Source organism: Bos javanicus, chromosome 20, assembly GCF_032452875.1.
Source record: "Bos javanicus breed banteng chromosome 20, ARS-OSU_banteng_1.0, whole genome shotgun sequence".
NCBI lineage: Eukaryota > Metazoa > Chordata > Mammalia > Artiodactyla > Bovidae > Bos > Bos javanicus.
This window is the reverse complement of record NC_083887.1, coordinates 11,190,418-11,210,658: the sequence shown is the minus strand read 5'-3', so window position 1 is coordinate 11,210,658 and position 20,241 is coordinate 11,190,418.

The window sequence follows — 20,241 nt, the reverse complement described above, 5'->3', positions numbered from 1 at the left end:
TTCTCAGCCTCCCAAGCCAAAAAGCCAAAGCACAGGATATAATTCCTCTCAGATGGAGAATGAACACCAGGAAGAAGAAAGAGCAAGAGGCAATTTCATACATAGGCAACATACTGCAATTTATGGAGCTTCAACTGTTGTGGATGGAAAGACAGCGTTCTCTATAATTGGGGTTAAAGCCTTACAACAAGGAAATTCCACACGACCAGAAAGAATAAAAAGGGGACAGAAAAGAAGAGGATCGGGTAATGAGAAAGAAGAAAGGAAAGGATGCAGGCCAGACAGGAACTGAGACAGTTTTTGAAGCCACAGCTCGCTTGTGGGCCTCACCAATTCCATGGTTAAGAGAGAGTGAGAGTTAACACCAGAAGCACATTATTTTATTTGTAGTTTACTGGTGGTACTCAGATTAACAGTTGAATAAACTATGTGTGTTTCTCAGTCCAGTATAGAAAACAACATAAAAATTATTATTAGACTTTGGTGTCTTAAAGTTCCTTGGCCACCCCTAGCACAGGCAAATTTACACTGCCAACTGCTTCCCTGCCCCCAGCCCCTCCTGCTCTCAAGTAGCTGACTTGACTCTCCCTTGACCCCCCGAATCCATCCACTCTTCCTATATTCATTTAAACCCCCTCCTACTGCTATGAGAGCTGCTAAAGGCCCAGTCCCACATTCCCTTGCTTTTTAAAGCAGTGGGACAGAACACGTCTTTGTGTAAATGTCTTCTATCTAGGTGATGCTGGGGGAAAGCCACAACTTTCAAAGTGCCACAAGCCCTTTCAAGTGCTTTTCTAAACCAAGGGTGAAGTCTTACTCTAAAAGGCATCCTATCCTGCTCTTTGACCAACAGTTCAAATTTCAAGGGGTTCTTTAAAAATAATTTCTCCTTTTTTCTTTACAAATTGCAATGTCACTAAATAGTCCTCTAAAATATTATTTTTAAATAGTGGCATACCATTCAGTCCATAGATGTGACACTTATAAAATACAATGCCTTGCTGTTGGATGTTTTAATTTATTTAAGTTGTTTAATATTGTGGCCAATATTTTGCTATTATACATAGGGCTAAAATAGTTCCTATGTGTATACTGTCATGCATACATGATTATTTCCTTATTGTAAATACATCAAAGTAGAATCATTACAAAATATCATAAATTTTCAGCAAATTATTCTATACTTTCTTTTATGTATTTTAAATGACATGCTGAAGGCTTTACAAATGTATAAAAGGCCTACATTATTGCACCCTTAGCCACTTAGAGAATAAATTTAAAAAAAGTTTAGAGCATTAGAATCATGAATGATTATCATAAAAATAAGTAAATTGCCAGGTAGTCAATAGTCATAAATAGTATCTGCTGCTTGAGGTTTAAAGAAATAAGAAAAATTAAAACTAGACAAAAGGAGTTTCAAAAAGCTTTTATGAATAATAAATCACTCCAGATTCACTTCTTGCTATTGATAACTATGACTGACATCCACCTCAAGGTAACTGTGATTTGACATATTTTATGAGTTAGATACAATAATCCAAAAGCTTTAAGAAGCAAAGGCTTTTAAAGGGTTTTATTATCAGAAAAGCTTCAGTTGAGCCAATAGTCCTATTCATTTGCATTAAGGCAAGATTATTTTGAAGAATTATGAGTCAATATTGCAAACATGTATTGGCATATACTATATTTTAAAAACATATTTTCCCTACTGCTTCCCTATATTTACTTTCGGCTCCAGTCAAGTTGGTCAGATCATGTTTACAAAATGTTTCCTTAATTTTACAAGAAATATATGAATACTTTCTTTTAGAGATAATAAATGTGACAGAAATCTTTCATTTCCAGTTATAAAGCAGCATATATCAGATTAAACCTATACTTAAGATCAATCTACTCTTCTAGAACATTTCAAGTATACAATACAGAACATTTAGTAAAATTGACTAATTTCTAGGGCACAATGCAAGCCTCAACAAATTTCAAAGGACTGAGGGGAAAAAAAGTATTTTCTGACTTTAGCAAAGTTAAGCTAGAAATTGATCATATATACAGAAATTTTTAAAAATCACTAAAAATGTTTTCAATGTTTGAAATTAAGTAATAAACTATTAAATATTTCATTGATCTAATTAATAAATCACAATGGAAATTATAAAATGTTTTAAACTAAATGATAATCATATCAACACTACTGGGTCAGGTTAGAACTTGTTTTAGCTAGCTTTTGACATGTAACAAACCCTGCCAAAATTCAGTGGCTTACAAACAACCACCATTTTATGTACGTCAAGATTCTATGGTTTGGTTGGGTGGTTCTTCTATTCCGGCTTAGCTGATATGTTGGACTCTCTTGAATCTATGATAAGATAAAGTCTGGGGAAGACGAAAGATCTAGAGTGACCTCTCTCACACGTCTGGAAGCTAGCAGGCTTTCAGACAGAATACCTTAGTTCTTCTCCATGTGACCTCTTTCCCTCCAGCAAGCTAGCCTGCTTTCATTCATGGAGTGTTTTCAAGGACAATAAGAAAAAAAAAGTTTTCCAAATCTCTGTTTTATATTTGCTAACATCTGCTGATTAAAATAAGTTACATAGCCAAATCTAGACTTAAGAGCAGAGACATTTGATGGAAAAAACTGAAAAATTATATTACAGTGGTCATGCAGACAGAGATAGAAACAAACCTGTGGTCACTTTCAGTCTACACACAGCTTATACAGTGCTCAGAGGGAAATTTATATCTTTAAATACAGATATGAGAAATTGAGAAAAATTTGAGTTTTTAATCTCAAGAAGTTACCAAAGGAAAAACAAACTAAATCCAAAGAAAACAGAATAAAGAATTGGTTTATAAAGAATAAAAACCAATGATAAAAAAAAAACCAATAGAGAAATTCAACAAAGCCAAAAGATTGTTCCCTAAAAATACTGATAAAATTGATCAATAGGAAAAAGTAAGAGAGAAAACACAAATTATCAATAAAAAGAATAAAATAGTAGCCATTATGACTGATTGTTCAGGTGTTACAAAGATGAGAATTCATAAACAATTATTTACCAATACATTTTAAAATTTAAGTAAAATGGAAAACTTGTTGGAAAATACAAGTTGTCAAAATGGACACCATAAGAAATAGAAAACCTTATATTTATTACAGTAATTGTATTAAAAAAATCTTTCTGCAAAGAAAACTCAGGCCCACAAAAAGGATACTACAGGGAAGGAAAATTATGAGCCAATCTCTCTTATAAACACAAAAGCAAAAATTCTAAACAAAATATTAGCAAATTGAACCCATAAACCATTTAAGATCATTTAAGTTTAGAAAATGTAGGAAATCAATCAATAAAATCAGCCATGTTAATAAAATAAAGGAGGAAAACCATGTGATCATTATTTTGCCAAATGCAAAAAAAAAAAAAGAGAGAGAGATTTTGATAGAATTTAATAACCATTCATTTTTTTAAAAAAACTTTTCAGGGTGGGGAGCAACCCAACAATAGCAGCGACTTCCATAATGTCCATAAAGGATGTATTTTTTTAAAGCCAACATAAAACTATATATAATGATAAAATTATTTAAAAGGCCTCCAGAGATTAGGAATAAGGCAAAAGGGATAATTTTTACTACTTATATTCAATGTTGTACTTGATGTTTGTCAGTGTAATAATTTTTTTAAAAATTGATAGGTATAAGTACTTAAAAGGAAGAAATAAAACTATTATTCACAATGATATAATTACGTATGTAGAAAATTCAAAGGATTAAATATCAGAATAAATAAGTGAATTTAGTAAGGTCCTGGATATAAGATCAATATAGAAAAGCTAATTATATTTCTGTATCTTAACAAGATATAATTAGAAGATAAAAATTTTAAATTACATAGTATAAAACAGCATAAAAACTTTAAACACCAAGGAATAAATCAAATAAAAAATGTGTACAACATCACCAAAGAAAACTACAAAACATTACTGAAAGAAATAAAAGAAGATCTGAATAAAAAGATACACCAGTTTTTGTACTGGACTACTGAACACTGTAAAATTGTTCATTTTTCCTAATAAATCTTTAAGTTCAACAAAATCCCAGTTGAAAATGCCAGAAGCCTTGTGTGTATGTGTGTGTAAATTGACAAGTAGATATTAAAATTTAAAATGGAAACACAAACGGCCAACGATAACAAAAGACAAAGTTCGTTAAATAACAAGGTAGAGGATTTAAGCTACCAAATATCAACTTATTACAAAGCTGCAGTTATTAAAACAAGAACAAAACAAGCAAAACAATGATGTGACATTGTTTTACAATTCAAAACAATGTGAAAAATAAAGGAAGGAGCAGAGTCCCAAAATGGACTTACACGTTTTACAATAAAGAAGTCACAACACTGTGGTAGGGACAAGGGGGTCATTTTCTCTTAAGTGATCCTTGATCAATTACATGTCTATACAGAAAGAGATGAATGTTGACCCCTCCCACACACAAAACTCAATTCCAGAAAGATTATAGATCTAAATGTGCAAGGTAAAATGATAAAACAGCTAGAAGGTAACACAGCAGTGTATCTTCATGACCTTGGCAGTAGAAATCAGACCACTTTTATTTAAGTATCTTTCTCAAATGTCTATGATATATCCAGTCTGCTCTATCCATTCTTTTCCATTCATTCTAGTTCACTCCGATTACCCTCTTTTCAGAGCTTCTATTTCCCTCTCTCAGTTTCTATTGTATTATAAATTATCCCAACTTTTGTCATGTGCGTTGGTCTTGCAAACTTTACGATGGCAGAACTCATCATTCTCTTCTGTTTTCAATAGTGTGAGTTAGTGCCAGACTCTCAATTAATAACTTAGAAGTCCAGGTGGTCCCCAATCTCTCTGAATCTCTGCTCTGTTCTCTGCCCTTTCCAGACACAGTGCTAGAACCCCTCCAATCATCTAGACACTCTAGAAATCTGACCAAGAGTCACCTGAAAGCAAAACATTCTACCAGGCATTAAGCAGGCTGTAAAATTGTACAGTCTCATCTTATGCTCTCAACAAGTTTATCATCTCTTCGGGAAGATATGGGGCAGAATCATTATTTTATATTTCAAGGAAGTATGGGATGAGTACCTGGAGAAAAGGAAGGAGAGGAGAGAAGAAGGAATTATTTTGCCCCGGCTAATTCTTTGGCCACCTCATGAGAAGAGTTGACTCACTGGAAAAGACTCTGATGCTGGGAGGGATTGGGGGCAGGAGGAGAAGGGGACGACAGAGGATGAAATGGCTGGATGGCATCACTGACTCGATGGATGTGAGTCTGAGTGAACTCCGGGAGTTGGTGATGGACAGGGAGGCCTGGTGTGCTGCAGTTCATGGGGTCGCAGAGTCGGACACGACTGAGCAACTGAACTGAATCAGGAAGAGCATTTTGAGTAAGCAGCATCTGAGGTGGGCCCTGAAGTTTATAAAAAAACTATTCTAGGCAGAGCCAAACCCTAATGAATATTATTTGAATTGATGCACTATGTCTCCTGGGTAACTGTCTGAGTAGATTTCTCCTGGAATAGTTAGATTGACTTTCTGTAACTACAGAAGAGCATTGTTCAGGCAAGTGCCCCTGGAAGAAGAGAACAGACAAAATGCTTGCTTCTGTGTGAATTCTATGGCTTTTAAATCTGAGCTGTCAGAGGATTGTGTTAGCAGAGGCTCTTATCTTTCATATACATAGATGGCTCTTTTCTGCTGGTTCCTTCCAGCTCAGGAGAAGAAGCTACCGCAACATGTCTGCTTTGGAACTTTTAGTAAGTCTTCCCTTGCCTTTGTGAAATTGAATGAAGAGATTGCATTATGTTTTTAAGAGCTGAAAGAAGTCAGAACAGTAAGTCCAGAGGAGCTTCAAGATTCATGTCAGAGATTAGTGAGAATTTAGGAGCAGATGTGAGGGTCCCTCGGTGTTAGAATAACACAGTGCCTCGGTTGCAAACTCAAATGCCTACAGGAGACATGGAGGTAAAAGGAGTGGGTGGGTGGGCTGAATATAAAAATAGCAACAGCACAAATGTGATGAGAAATAGCCGCTCACACTTGGTTGTGAGGCAAAGTCTCAGGCCCTACCCAGGTTTACTGAATCAGAAGCTCTGGGTGGGGCCCAGCCATCTCCAGATGGTTCTGATGTATAGTCACATCTGAGAAATACTGCAATACAGAAAGTGGAGAGAGAGGCAAACTGGGGTGTTCACACCCCATGGAAAGGCCAGACATTTCTCTGTTCTGTGTGACTTTTGCTTTTTAGGACATAGAACCGATGTCACCAGATCTTCCAATTTTGTAAAGAGAAGTCACACATCTGAATTTTTACATGATATTTCTTGACTTTTTAAAGTACAGTAATGGTCATCACTAAAAAATAAAAAAAGGAAAACAGCTGCTGGCCAAATATAGTCATGGTCAATATTTTATCACTGACTACTGGCTTCCAATCTCTAGCATAGAGATTAAAAGCATAAGCTCCAGGTTCAGATAGTTGTTGAATTCAAACTCTAGCTCTTATTTCGTGGGTACTTGAGGCAAATTGTTTAACTTCTCCAAGCCTCATTTCCTCCTGTGTGAAATGGGCATAACGATAATGCCTGCTTTACAGGGTCCTTGTGAAGGTGGAGTAGGGTAAAGGCTATTCTAGGGTCTGGCACATAGTAAATGCTCCCTAAAGGATACCTGTATAATTACTCTGCTCAAGCACAGGATGTGCTGGGTCTGTAGGGAAAGGAAGGCATCTGAGATAGGAGACTAGGGAACTCATTGACTTCTCTGGGCTGGGCTGGGAGTTCCTACACAGTGTCCAGAGTATGTGGCAGCCTCACTGAGGGAACAGGGTATGCTCAAGCAAGAAGGGGATGTGTTGGATGGGTCTGACGCAGAAAGAGAAGATTCCCATAATCTCCCATGTCATTTTGGGCAATCAGCTTATATATGGCCAGAACTCAGTCTGGGTTGGAAGTAAGGACCTTGGCAAGTCTTAAATTTCTGGGAGCCCAAATAAGCAGGTTATATTCAGAGCTTAAAAGTAAGAATATCCACGTAGCCTGAAGCAGCAGCTTGGACCCACACTTGGGGCTGTATATGTGAGGGGGTAGGGAAAGGGGAAGTAGAAAAAAGATAAAAAGTGGTGTGCCCTGGAGGCTAAGTTGGCATCAAGGGCATATGCTAGGTAGAGCTGATACCAGGTCTGTGGGCAGCCATGATTAACTCCAGGCCCCATGTCTGGAGGGGCTGAGGCAGCTGATATACTTCCTGTCTTAATCTAGACCAGCTCAGCATCTAGGCATGAATGAGCCTGAAGGTGGAAGGCTTTGGGGACTCTTCCATCTATGACTAGGAAAAATGAAGCTTGATAGATATAGATGCTGGCTTAGGCAATGGGGTATCAGGCATTTTTTTAGGAGGCAAGAAATTATAGTGCTAATTAAAAGCATAGATTTTGAGTCAGTATAAAGAAAAGATGCACTGGATGAGGAGTCAGGGAAAAAGGAAGACTATGGCCCTTTTGTTGGCCAGAATCTCAGCATTTTGACCACTCTTCTCAGTTATACTCAGGACAGACATCTTTATCGATTAAAATATCCTTTCCTGCTGATATCCCTGACAAGGCATCAACATCTTTTCAAAACCCTGCTCTATCTAGACTTACCGTATGATGCGTCAATCTCACTCCTGGCCATGGATCCAGAGAAAACTCTTGGATAAAACTCTAATTCGAAAAGATACACGCACCCCAGTGTTCAGAGTAGCACTATTTACAACAACAAAGGTGTTGAAGTAGCCTAAATGTCCATCAACAGATGAACAGATGAAGATGTGGTATAAATACAACGGAATATTACTCAGCCATAGAAAGAATGAAACAATGTCTTTGCAGTGACGTGGATGGATCTAGAGATTATCATACTAAGCGACATAAATCAGAGAAAGACAAAAGTCACGTGATATCCATGGTGTTGCAAAAAGTTGGACACCAGTGAGCAACTGAGCACACACACACATGCACATATATATGATTTATTTGTGGAATCTAAAAATATGAGTTATCTTATTCTAATTCACTGGTCTTTAATTTCCTGGTCTGGGTATCCACTGCTATAGGGTGATGACAATGGGGGTGGAAGAAATGTACTTACCTACAAAACAGACTCACAGACATAGAAAACAAACCAACTGTTGCTAAAGGGGAAGGGGGGTGAATAAATTAGGAGCTTGGGATTAGCAGACACACACTGCTATGTATAAAACAGGCAAACCACAAGGACAGACTGTGTAGCACAGGGAAGTATATTCAATATCTTATAATAACCTATAATGTAAGATCACGGCATCTGGTCCCATCACTTCATGGCAAATAGATGGGGGAACCGTGGAAACAGTGACAGACTTTATTTTGGGGGGCTCTAAAATCACTGTGCATGGTGACTGCAGCCATGAAATTAAAAGACGCTTGCTCCTTGGAAGAAAAGCTATGACCGACCTAGACAGCATATCGAAAGGCAGACATTACTTTGCCAACAAGGGTCCATCTAGTCAAGGCTATGGTTTTTCCAGTGGTCATGTATGGATATGAGAACTGGACTATAAAGAAAGCTGAGCCCCAAAGAATTGATGACTTTGAACTGTGGTGTTGGAGAAGACTCTTGAGAGTCCCTTGGACTGCAAGGAGATCCAACCAGTCCATCCTAAAGGAGATCAGTCCTGGGTGTTCATTGGAAGGACTGATATTGAAGCTGAAACTCCAATACTTTGGCCACCTGATGCAAAGAGCTGACTCATTTGAAAAGACCCTCATGCTGGGAAAGATCGAGGTCAGGAGGAGAAGGGGACGACAGAGGATGAGATGGCTGGATGGCATCACTGACTCGATGGACATGGGTTTGGGTGAACTCCGGGAGTTGGTGATGGACAGGGAGGCCTGGTGTGCTGCAGTCCATGGGGTCACAAAGAGTCGGACACGACTGAGTGACTGAACTGAACTGATATATAGATATAGATGTATATGAATAAGGGAATCACTTTGCTGCACACTTGAAACGAACACAACACTGTAAACTAACTATACTTCAATAAAACAAAATAACTTTGCTCTATTGAGACAGCTACTCCAACAGATGGAAATGAGCACTTTAATTTCCTAATTTGGGTATCCATTGCTATAGAGTGATGACAATGGGGGCAGAAGAAAGGAGTTATTCAGAATATGTTGTGAAATGTCATCAATAGCAGTCAGTGCTTAAATTTTTGATGAGGGTTGAAAAGCAAAATGGGGCCAGCACAAAGAATCCCAGGTGAAAGATCACAATAGGGTTTCAAGTCTAAGAGTAACAGACTGTTTGATGCTGTTAAGAAAAGTACTTCCCCTCCAATAAAAAAACAAACAAAATACATAAACAATCACCCATCAAGGAATTCAGAAAAATGAGCAGGTTGGTGCAGAAAAGAGGATAAGTTCTGCTTTTGACGTCCTGGAGATGTCATTAGAGCAGCTTGAAATGCTGTGTTCTTCTCAAATCCTAATAGCTGACACACGTGACTAACAAGGACTGGTATAACCAAAGCAATCAAACAGAAATCTCACACATATTTAGGAAGAGGGGTGAGTGGAGAAACAAGGCAAGTCATGGAAGCTGAAGGTGGATCTCAAAGAAATTCTGAGCATGAACAGAACACTGGGGCCAAAAGATGATCTGAATTATTCCATGGACATGCATAATTATCTAGGAAGGACACATGCATGGCCTGAGAATCCCCAAACTATTGCTGATGCCATCATCATACAATATTTACTTACTAAAAGCATCAGCATATTAGCATTATGTTAGTGGTCAAAAACTCTTTGCCCTTGAGGAACTCATAGACCGGTAGGTGAGAGATATGTACCAAGGTGTTGCAATATACCATGAGAAGTGCTAAGATATCTGTACACACGGAGAGTTACAGGTTCGTGATACCTGCATACACAGGGTGATACAGACGCATGTAGCAGGGTCTAAAGCAGCCCGAGAGGAGCAGGGCAGGTGCCACAGAGGATGAAGATGGAGATGCACTGAAAGCAAACTAGAAAGACTGATTCATCTACCCATGCTTGTCCATTTGCATGCTGAGTTTCCCAGCCTTTCTGGGCAACACCAAGCAGGACCAGAGAAGTGTGTAGGTGTGGAGTGGGACTCGGGGTGGGCTCTTGAATGCAGTTTCTCAAGCTTGTTCTTGGGAAAAGGCCAGAGAGTTTTAAATTACCTTTTATTTATTTAGTCATTCATTCTTTTTTTTCTTTTTTTAGGGAAGCAAAACAGCATTTGTAGCTTAACTATTGTAATTCTTCTATGCTGGCTGGCTTCCAGAATAAGCTGACTAAATAGACTCATCATCTTTTGGGACAGATACTCCAAGGCATCCTTCTAATATACTGATCTTCCCAAAGTCTTCTCTATTAATACTAGCAAAATGAAAGGAAAATTGATCTCAGAAAGTTGTTAAGACAAGAGGATTTTTTTGGTTATTATTGTTTGCTTTATTGTTAGGTCTCCATTTTTTTAAAGTTAAATTTTATTTTTCTATCATTTTTATAATGTTTAATCTTGAAAAAAGGAAAAAACACAACAAAGTTTACTATCTCAACCATTTTTAAAAGTACAGTTCAGTAGTGTTAAGTATATTCACATTGTTGGTTAACTGATCTCCAAAAGTTTTTAATCTTGCAAAACTAAAACTCTTTGCCCATTTTAAATAACAACTCTCCATTTCCTCCTCTCCTAGTCCCTGGAGACCACCATTCTACTCTCTGTTTCTATAAATGCTATAATTTAACTACTTTAGATATCTCATATAAGTGAGATTTGTCTCACTCATATAAGTGAGTGTTTGTCTTTTTGTGACTGGCTTATTTGATCTCAGGATTCATCCATGTTGTACCACGTGTCAGAACAGCCTTCCTTTTCAGGGCTGAATGCTATTTCATTGCATGTATATACCACATATCCTTTATCCATTCACTGGTGGCTTGCCTCTACATCTTGGTTACTGTGAATAATGATGCTATGAACATAAATATACAAATATCTCTTCAATATTCAATTTTCAATTCTTTCAGATATAATCCTAGGAATGGGACTGCTGGATAATATAGTAATTCTACTTTTAATTTTGTAAGGAACCACCATACTGTTTTCCATAGTAGCTGCATCATTTCACATTTAAGTCTCCCATTTTTTAAGGAGGAATTTATAACCTCTGATATCAGGAGGACTTCCAGGACTCCTGAACCCCCTCTACCTCCTGACCAAATCAAGGCCCTAATCTTCCACTTGTCCTTTGTGGAGAAGGAGGCAGCTGTCTTCAAATATAAACCAAAACTACAATGAGGACTTCTGGTTCAAGAAGGCAGAGTAGAAGGACATACACTCATCTTCTCCTGAAAGAGCTCCAAAATTGCAACTAACTGTTGAACAACCATCGACAGGAGGCTGCTGTAATCCACAAAAAAAGATAATCTATGTCCAAAGACAAAGAAGAAGCCACAGCAAGATGGTAGGAGAGGATGCAATCATGATAAAATCAAATCCCATACCCACTGGGTGGGTGAACCACAGACTGGAGAGCAATAATACCAAAAAAGTTCTTGCACTATTGTGAAGGTTCTGAATACCATGTCAGGCTTCCCAGCCTGGGGAACTGACAAAGGGACTGGGATTCCCCAGGGAATCTGGCTTTGAGGGCCAGGGAGACTTGTTATAGGCCTTTCAGAGAACTGGGAGAAACAGAGACTCCAGTCTTCGACGGCACATACAAAATGTTATGCTCACCAAGACCCACAGGAGGGACCAAAACTACCTGCCAGTGTTGGAGGGCCTCCTGCAGAGATGTGGGTCAGCAGGGGCTCACCACAGGGACAGGGGCGTTGGAAGGTCCCCCTTGGTGCAAGCCCTCTTGGAGGGCACAATGGTGGAAGTCACTGTTACAGAACAGAATATAGAAAAAAGAATGAAAAGAAATGAAGACAGCCTAAGAGACCTCTAGCACAACATTAAACACACCAACATTCACATTATAGGGGTCCCAGAAGGAGGAGAGAGAGAGAAAGGACCTGAGAAAATATTTGCAGAGATAGTAGCTGAAAACTTCCCAAATATAGGAAAGGAAACAGTCAACCAGGTCCAGGAAGCACAGAGTCCCAGGAAGGATAAGCCCAAGGAGGAACACACCGAGACATTGTAATCAAACTGACAAAAATTAAGGACAGAGATAAAATGTTAAAAGCAACAAAGGAAAAATGACAAATAATACACAGGGGAAGTCCCACCATTCTATCAGCTGATTTCTCAACAGAAACTCTGTAAGTCAGAAGGGAATGGCATGATATATTTCAAGTGATGAAAGGGAAGAACAGACAACCAAGAATACTCTACCCAGCAAGACTCTCCTTCAGATTTGACGGAGAAATCAAAAGCTTTCCAGACAAAACTGGAGCCTATTATACAGAGTGAAGTAAGCCAGAAAGAAAAACATCAATATGGTATACTAACGCATATATATGGGATTTAGAAAGATGGTAACAATAACCCTGTATACAAGACAGCAAAAGAGACACTGATGTATAGAACAGTCTTTTGGACTCTGTGGGAGAGGGAGAGGGTGGGATGACTTGGGAGAATGGCATTGAAACATGTATAATATATATGAAAAGAGTCGCCAGTCCAGGTTCGATGCACAATACTGGATGATTAGGGCTGGTGCACTGGGACGACCCAGAGGGATGGTATGGGGAGGGAGGAGGGAGGGGGGTTCAGGATGGGGAACACATGTATACCTGTGGCGGATTCATGTTGATATATGGCAAAACCAATACAATATTGTAAAGTTAAAAAACAAAATAAAAAAAGAGAATTCAGCATCATCAAACCAACTTTATAACAAATGTTAAAGGAACTTCTCTAGGCAGGAAACACAAGAGAAGGAAAAGACCTACAGAAAATAAACGCAAAACAACTAAGAAAATGGTAACAAGATCATCAGTTCAGTCGCTCAGTCATGTCTGACTCTTTGTGACCCCATGGATTTCAGCACCCTAGGCTTCCCTGTCCATCACCAACTCCTGGAGCTTACTCAAACTCACGTCCATCGAGTTGGTGATGCCATCCAACTATCTCATCCTCTGTCATCCCCTTCTCCTCCCACCTTCAATCTTTCCTAGTATCAGGGTCTTTTCCAATGAGTCACTTCTTTGCATCAGGTGGCCAAAGTATTGGAATTTCAGCTTCAGCATCAGTCCTTCCAATGAATATTCAGGACTGATTTTCTTTAGGACTGACTGATTGGATCTCCTTGTAGTCCAAGGGACTCTCAAGAGTCTTCTCCAACACAACAGTTCAAAAGCATCAATTTTTTGGCACTCAGCTTTCTTTATAGTTCAAGTCTCACATCCATACATTACTACTGGAAAAACCATAGCTTTAACTAGATGGACCTTTGTCAGCAAAGTAATGCTTTTTAATAAGCTTTTTAATATGTTGTCTCGGTTGGTCATAGCTTTTCTTCCAAGGAGCAAGTGTCTTTTAATTTCATGGCTGCAGTAACCATGTGCAGTGATTTTGGAGCCCGAGAAAATATATTGATAATTACCTAAAATGTAAATGGATTAAATGCACCAACCAAAAGACATAGACTGGCTGGGTGGATGAAAACATGTGCATGTATGCACTTCCACTTACCACATCACTCTGCTTGACCCTCCCCCCCAAATTGTATCTAATTATTTTATATTGTTAAGTTAATCATGTTCCCATTATGGCATGCAATTGTAATTATCTTTTTTTTTTTTTTTTTGGTCTGGCTTTTGATTGTGAAAACTGATAAACATCTTTTACTATTGTGATTATGTAGCTATTACTCACTTAATACCAATGTATCATGATTGATCAACAGAAAAATAATAGAAATCTATATCACCAAAGCTAGAATCTAATAGAAAAACCTGTAATAACTTTTTAAAATCCAGATGTGTATCAGAATTATCTTGAAATTTTTTGAAAAATACAAATGGTCAGGTATTGTTTTTTTTCCTCCAGAGCTCCAGTTATGTTTCTAATGAGCAGTCATGTTTAAAAACAACTGGACTATACGATGATCTTTTACTTTTATTGAGTTTGTTTCACTTTTTCTATTTCATATTCACCGCTTTGATTTCATTTAATTTATATTCTCCAATTTCTCCATTTCTTTCTTTATTTTGATGTTCCTTCTCAAGTCTTTATCTAGTAGCAAAGCTTTGGTATACATATATAAATAAATATGCACAATATTAAATGTATGTATTTTTGCCTCATTAAAAAAATCGTGACATTTTGATTCCATTTGTTTGACTTAGTATAAATAGAATCCTAGATTTCTAATTAAAAAATAGATATGCAACAAGTAACAAAGGTTTCAGTTCAGTTCAGTTGCTCAGTCATGTCCGACTCTTTGTGGCCCCATGAATCACAGCACTCCAGGCATCCCTGTCCACCACCAACTCCCGGAGTTCACTCAAACTCACATCCATCGAGTCAGTGATGCCATCCAGCCATCTCATGCTCTGTCGTCCCCTTCTCCTCCTGCCCCCAATCCCTCCCAGCATCAGAGTCTTTTCCAATGAGTCAACTCTTTGCATCAGGTGGCCAAAGTATTGGAGTTTCAGCTTTAGCATCATTCCTTCCAAAGAAATCCCAGGGCTTATCTCCTTTAGAATGAACTGGTTGGATCTCCTTGCAGTCCAAAGGACTCTCAAGAGTCTTCTCCAACACCACAGTTCAAAAGCATCAATTCTTCGGCGCTCAGCTTTCTTCACAGTCCAACTCTCACATCCACACATGACTACTGGAAAAACCGTAGCCTTGACTAGACGGACCTTGTTGGCAAAGTAATGTCTCTGCTTTTGAATATGCTATCTAGGTTGGTCATAACTTTCCTTCCAAGGAGTAAGCGTCTTTTAATTTCATGGCTGCAGTCACCATCTGCAATGATTTTGGAGCCCCCAAAAATAAAGTCTGACACTGTTTCCACTGTTTCCCCATCTATTTCCCATGAAGTGATGGGATCAGATGTCATGATCTTCGTTTTCTGAATGTTGAGCTTTAAGCCAACCTTTTCACTCTCCTCTTTCACTTTCATCAAGAGGCTCTTTAGTTCCTCTTCACTTTCTGCCATAAGGTTGGTGTCATCTGCATATCTGAGCTCATTGATATTTCTCCCCGCAATCTTGATTCCAGCTTTTGCTTCTTCCAGCCCAGTTTCTCATGATGTACTCTGCATATAAGTTAAATAAGCAGGGTGACAATATACAGCCTTGACGTACTCCTTTTCCTATTTGGAACCAGTCTGTTGTTCCATGTCCAGTTCTAACTGTTGCTTCCTGACCTGCATACAGGTTTCTCAAGAGGCAGGTCAGGTGGTCTGGTATGCCCATCTCTTGAAGAATTTTCCACAGTTTATTGTGATCCACACAGTCAAAGGCTTTGGTATAGTCAATAAAGCAGAAATAGATGTTTTTCCGGAACTCTCCTGCTTTTTCGATGATCCAGTGGATGTTGGCAATTTGATCTCTGGTTCCTCTGCCTTTTCTAAAACCAGCTTAAACATCTGGAAGTTAACGGTTCACATATTGCTGAAGCCTGGCTTGGAGAATTTTGAGCATTACTTTACTAGCATGTGAGATGAGTGCAATTGTGCGGTAGTTTGAGCATTCTTTAGTTTACTGTATAGCATAGGGAACTATATTCAATATCTTGTAATAACCTATGATGGAAAATTATTTCTAAAATAATGTGTGTATTTGCATAATTGAATCATCTTGTTGTGTACCTGTAACATTGTAAATCAGTTATGCTTCAATAAAATATACAATTAAATAACTACAATAACTACAATGAGGTATCACCTCACACTAGTCAGAATGGCCATCATCATCAAACAGTCTATAAACAATAAATTCTGGAGAGGATGTGAAGAAAAGGGAACCCCCCTACACTGTTGGTGGGGCTGTAAATTCATACAACCACTATGGAGAACAGTATGAAGGTTCTTTAAAAAACTAAAAATAGAACTACCATATGACCCAGAAATCCCACTACTGTGCATATCCCCCAAGGAAACCATAAGTGAGAAGGACACATGCACCCCAGTGTCCACTGAAGCACTATCTATAATAGCCAGGACAGGAGACAACCTAGATGTCCATCAACAGCTGAGTGAATCAAGAAGATGTGGTAATACATACATAATGAAGTATTACTCAGCCATTAAAAGGGATGAGATTGGGTCATTTGTAGAGATGTGGACGGACCTTCAGACTGACACACAGAATGAAGTTAAGTCCGGAAGAGAAAAACAAATATCATGTATTAATGCATATGTGTGGAATCTAGAAAAATGGCATAATGACCTTTTTCAGGGCAAGAATAGAGATACAGATGTAGGAAACAGATGTGTGGACATCTGTTTGTGGGGTTGTGGGGAAAGGGGGATGGGATGAATTGGGAGATTGGGATTGACATACCCAGCCTACCATGTGTAAAATAGCTAGCTAGTGGGAACCTGCTATAAAGCAAAGATGCTCAGTTTGCTGCTCTGTGATGACCTTGATGTGTGGGAGAGGGGGTGGCATGGGATTGAGGTCTGAGAGGGAAGAGATATACGCATACATATAGCTGATGCGACAAGGTTGTATACTGTCACCCTGCTTCTTTATCTTATATGCAGTGTATATCATGCAAACTGCTGGGTTGGATGAATCACAAGCTGGAATCAAGATTGCTAGGAGAAATATCAATAAACTCAGATCTGCAGATACTACTCTAAATGCAAGTGAAGAGGAATAAAGAGCCTCTTAATGAAGGTGAAAGAGAGTGAAAAAGCTGGCTTGAAACTCAACACTCAAAAAACTAAGATCATGACATCTGGTTCCATCACTGGATGACAAATGGAAGGGGAAAAAATTGAAGCAGCGACATTTTCTTGGGCTCCAAATCACTGCAGATGGTAACTGCTGCCATGAAATTAAAAGACGATTGCTACTTGGAAGGAAAGCTATGACAAATCTAGACAGTGTATTAAAAAGCACATACAACACTTTGCTGACAAAGCTCCATATAGTCAAAGCTACCATTTTTCCCAGTAGTCATGTATGGATATGAAAGTTGGACCATAAAGAAGACTGAGCATCGAAGAATTGATGCTTTTGAATTGTGGTGCTAGAGCAGACTGTTGAAAGTCCCTTGGACAGTAAGGAGAACAAACCAGTCAATCCTAAAGGAAATCAACCCTGAATATTCACCAGAAGTGAAACAGGAGGGAAAGGGGCAGGGCACAACTTTTGAAAGAATGATATAGCCCGAGGATACAATAGAAACTGACTAGAATCAGGCAATGGCACCCCACTCCAGTACTCTTGCCTGGAAAATCCCATAGACGGAGGAGCCTGGTGGACTGCAGTCCATAGGGTCGCTAAGAGTCAGACAGGACTGAGCGACTTCACTTTCACTTTTCACTTTTATGCATTGGAGAAGGAAATGGCAACCCATTCCAGTGTTCTTGCCTGGAGAATTCCAGGGACGGGGCATCCTGGTGGGCTGCCGTCTGTGGGGTCACACAGAGTCGGACACGACTGAAGTGACTCAGCAGCAGCAGAATCAAATGAGTCTAAGAGGGTAGACAAGTCAACTTTGCTTCTCAATCAGCAAGCAAAACGACATGACAGTTCTAAGCACCCTCAGAAGACCAAAAATTGCGTGATGGCCCAACTCTTGGAAATCTCCACCCCTTCCCCCAAAACAGTTGGAATAACCCTCCCACTCATTAGCCTATGAAAATATCCAGCCCATAAAAGCTAAGCATGCCACATTTTTGAGGTTGTCAGACTCACCCTCTGTGATAGCCCACACTCTGTCTGTGGAGTCTGTTTCTCTCTGAATAAATCCACTTTTCACCTATTACTTTGTCTCTCACTGAATTCTTTCTGCAATAAGACATCAAGAACTTGAGTTTCATTGAGTCCTGAAGCCAGGTATTGTGGGTTTTGGCTGAGTTAGAGTCCTGGCTATGTGGGTTAGAGTCCCAAACTGGGTTTTGGCCAGGTTTGAGTCCCAGGCACATGGGTTCAAGTCCCAATCTAAGGTACACGGTTTCAGAAGGACAGATGTTGATGGTGAAGCTGAAGCTCCAATACTTTGGCCACCTGATGCAAATAACTGATTAACTGGAAAAGACCCTGATGCTGGGAAAGAGTAAGGCAAAAGGAGAGGGGGGCAGCAGAAGATGAGCTGGTTAGACAGCATCACTGACTCAATGGTGAATTTGAGCAAATTCCAGGAGATAGTGGAGGACAGAGAAGGCTGGCAGGCTATGGTCCATGGGACAAAGAGTTGGACATGACTTAGTGACTGAACAACAATAGCTGATTCATTCTGTTGTACAGCAGAAACTGACAATACTGGAAAGCAACTGTACCCCAGTTTTTAAAAAAATGGACAAAGAAGTTAGGACACCATCAATGGGTGAGGTGGCAATACTGCAGAGCAATTGGATCACAATCTGAGGCCCAAATAGAGGATGAATTCACTCAGTATCTTCACCTGCTGAACTGCTAACTGATCTCTGCTTCTGCCAGACAGCAATCCATTCATGTGGCTGGGGCCCCTGCTTCCTTTGGGAACAAGCTTCAGCTGAGTTGATGCCTTTAGCATTTGATGATGCCTTGACCCTTGATTTCCAGTGGGATAAGCGACATTGTGATTTATAAGAAATAAATATTTGGACATTGAGATGACCAAAATATCTTTTTCATATGTGGTTCCTGGCTTATAGCCCCTAAAACCCTTGGAATTTCCTAAGTGAAAAGAGCAATACAGATGTCTTTTGTTATGTTAATGAGGTGACTTTTCAAAAACACATAAGGATGGGGTTTGGTTGCCAGAGGGATACACCAGGTGATCCGATGGTTGGAACTTTCAATCCTATCCTGACCTCCAGGGAAGAATGCTCTAGTTTTTAAGACACCTAATGTCAGTCTCTGGCGTGGAGCCCTCCTAAGGGGAGGTCTATGTAATTTCCATATGACTTCTCCCTGCTGATTAGAACTTATGCCCAATGTTTGATGCAATTCTGCTGAAATCAGCTGGATGACTCTAGAGTGTTATTGTCTTCCTGATGCTCAAGTTTTCTCAAGTGTCTATGGAAAGTTAGACCAGAAGATCTGGAATATTCCTTCAATCTTCAGTCATTCAACCAGAGTAGGAGGAGCTGTACAAAATATCTGTCTTGGGGAAAAAGCAGAAGAGTTTCTGTCCTTTCTTGTATTAATGCTCTCATTGCATCTACCTGCTAGAGAAACAAGAGCTGCTGCTGTTGCTGCTGCTAAGTCGCTTCAGTCATGTCCGACGCTGTGCGACCCCACAGACGGCAGCCCACCAGGCTCTCCCGTCCCTGGGATTCTCCAGGCAAGAACACTGGAGTGGGTTGCCATTGCCTTCTCCAATGCATGAAAGTGAAAATGGAAAGTGAAGTCGCTCAGTCGTGTCCGACCCTTAGCAACCCCATGGACCGAAGCCTTCCAGGCTCCTCCATCCATGGGATTTTCCAGGCAAGAGTACTGGAGTGGGGTGCCATTGCCTTCTTAGGAAACAAGAGCTAGGAGTCCCAAATGAGAACCCACACTAAATAGCTTCACATGGTGGTGTCCAGTGGTCCTCCAACATCTGCTTGACAGTTACTGAGACAGCATCTCATTATAAGATTGCTCACGGTTCTTCTTGATGAAATGGAGGACACTGTGGGGTCCCCCAGGGTAAAAATCCTTTCCCTGCCCCCCATTTTTTATTTATAGGAAACAGGCTTCATTCAGCCTCCTGTGAACATTGACATTTTAAGAATTAGTGAACTAAAATGAGGAGGCAAGAATACACAGAAGAAATATACAAAAAAGATCTTAATGACCCAGATAACCACAATGGTGTGATCACTCACCTAGGGCCAGACACCTTGGAGTATGAAGTCAAGTGGGCATTATGAAGCATCACTATGAACAAAGCTAGTGGAGGTGATGAAATTCCAGCTGAGGTATTTCAAATCCTAAAAGGTGATGCTGTCAAAGTGCTGCACTCAATGTGCCAGCAAATTTGGGAAATTCAGCAGTAGCCACAGGACTGGAAAATGTCAGTTTTCATTCCAATCACAAATAAA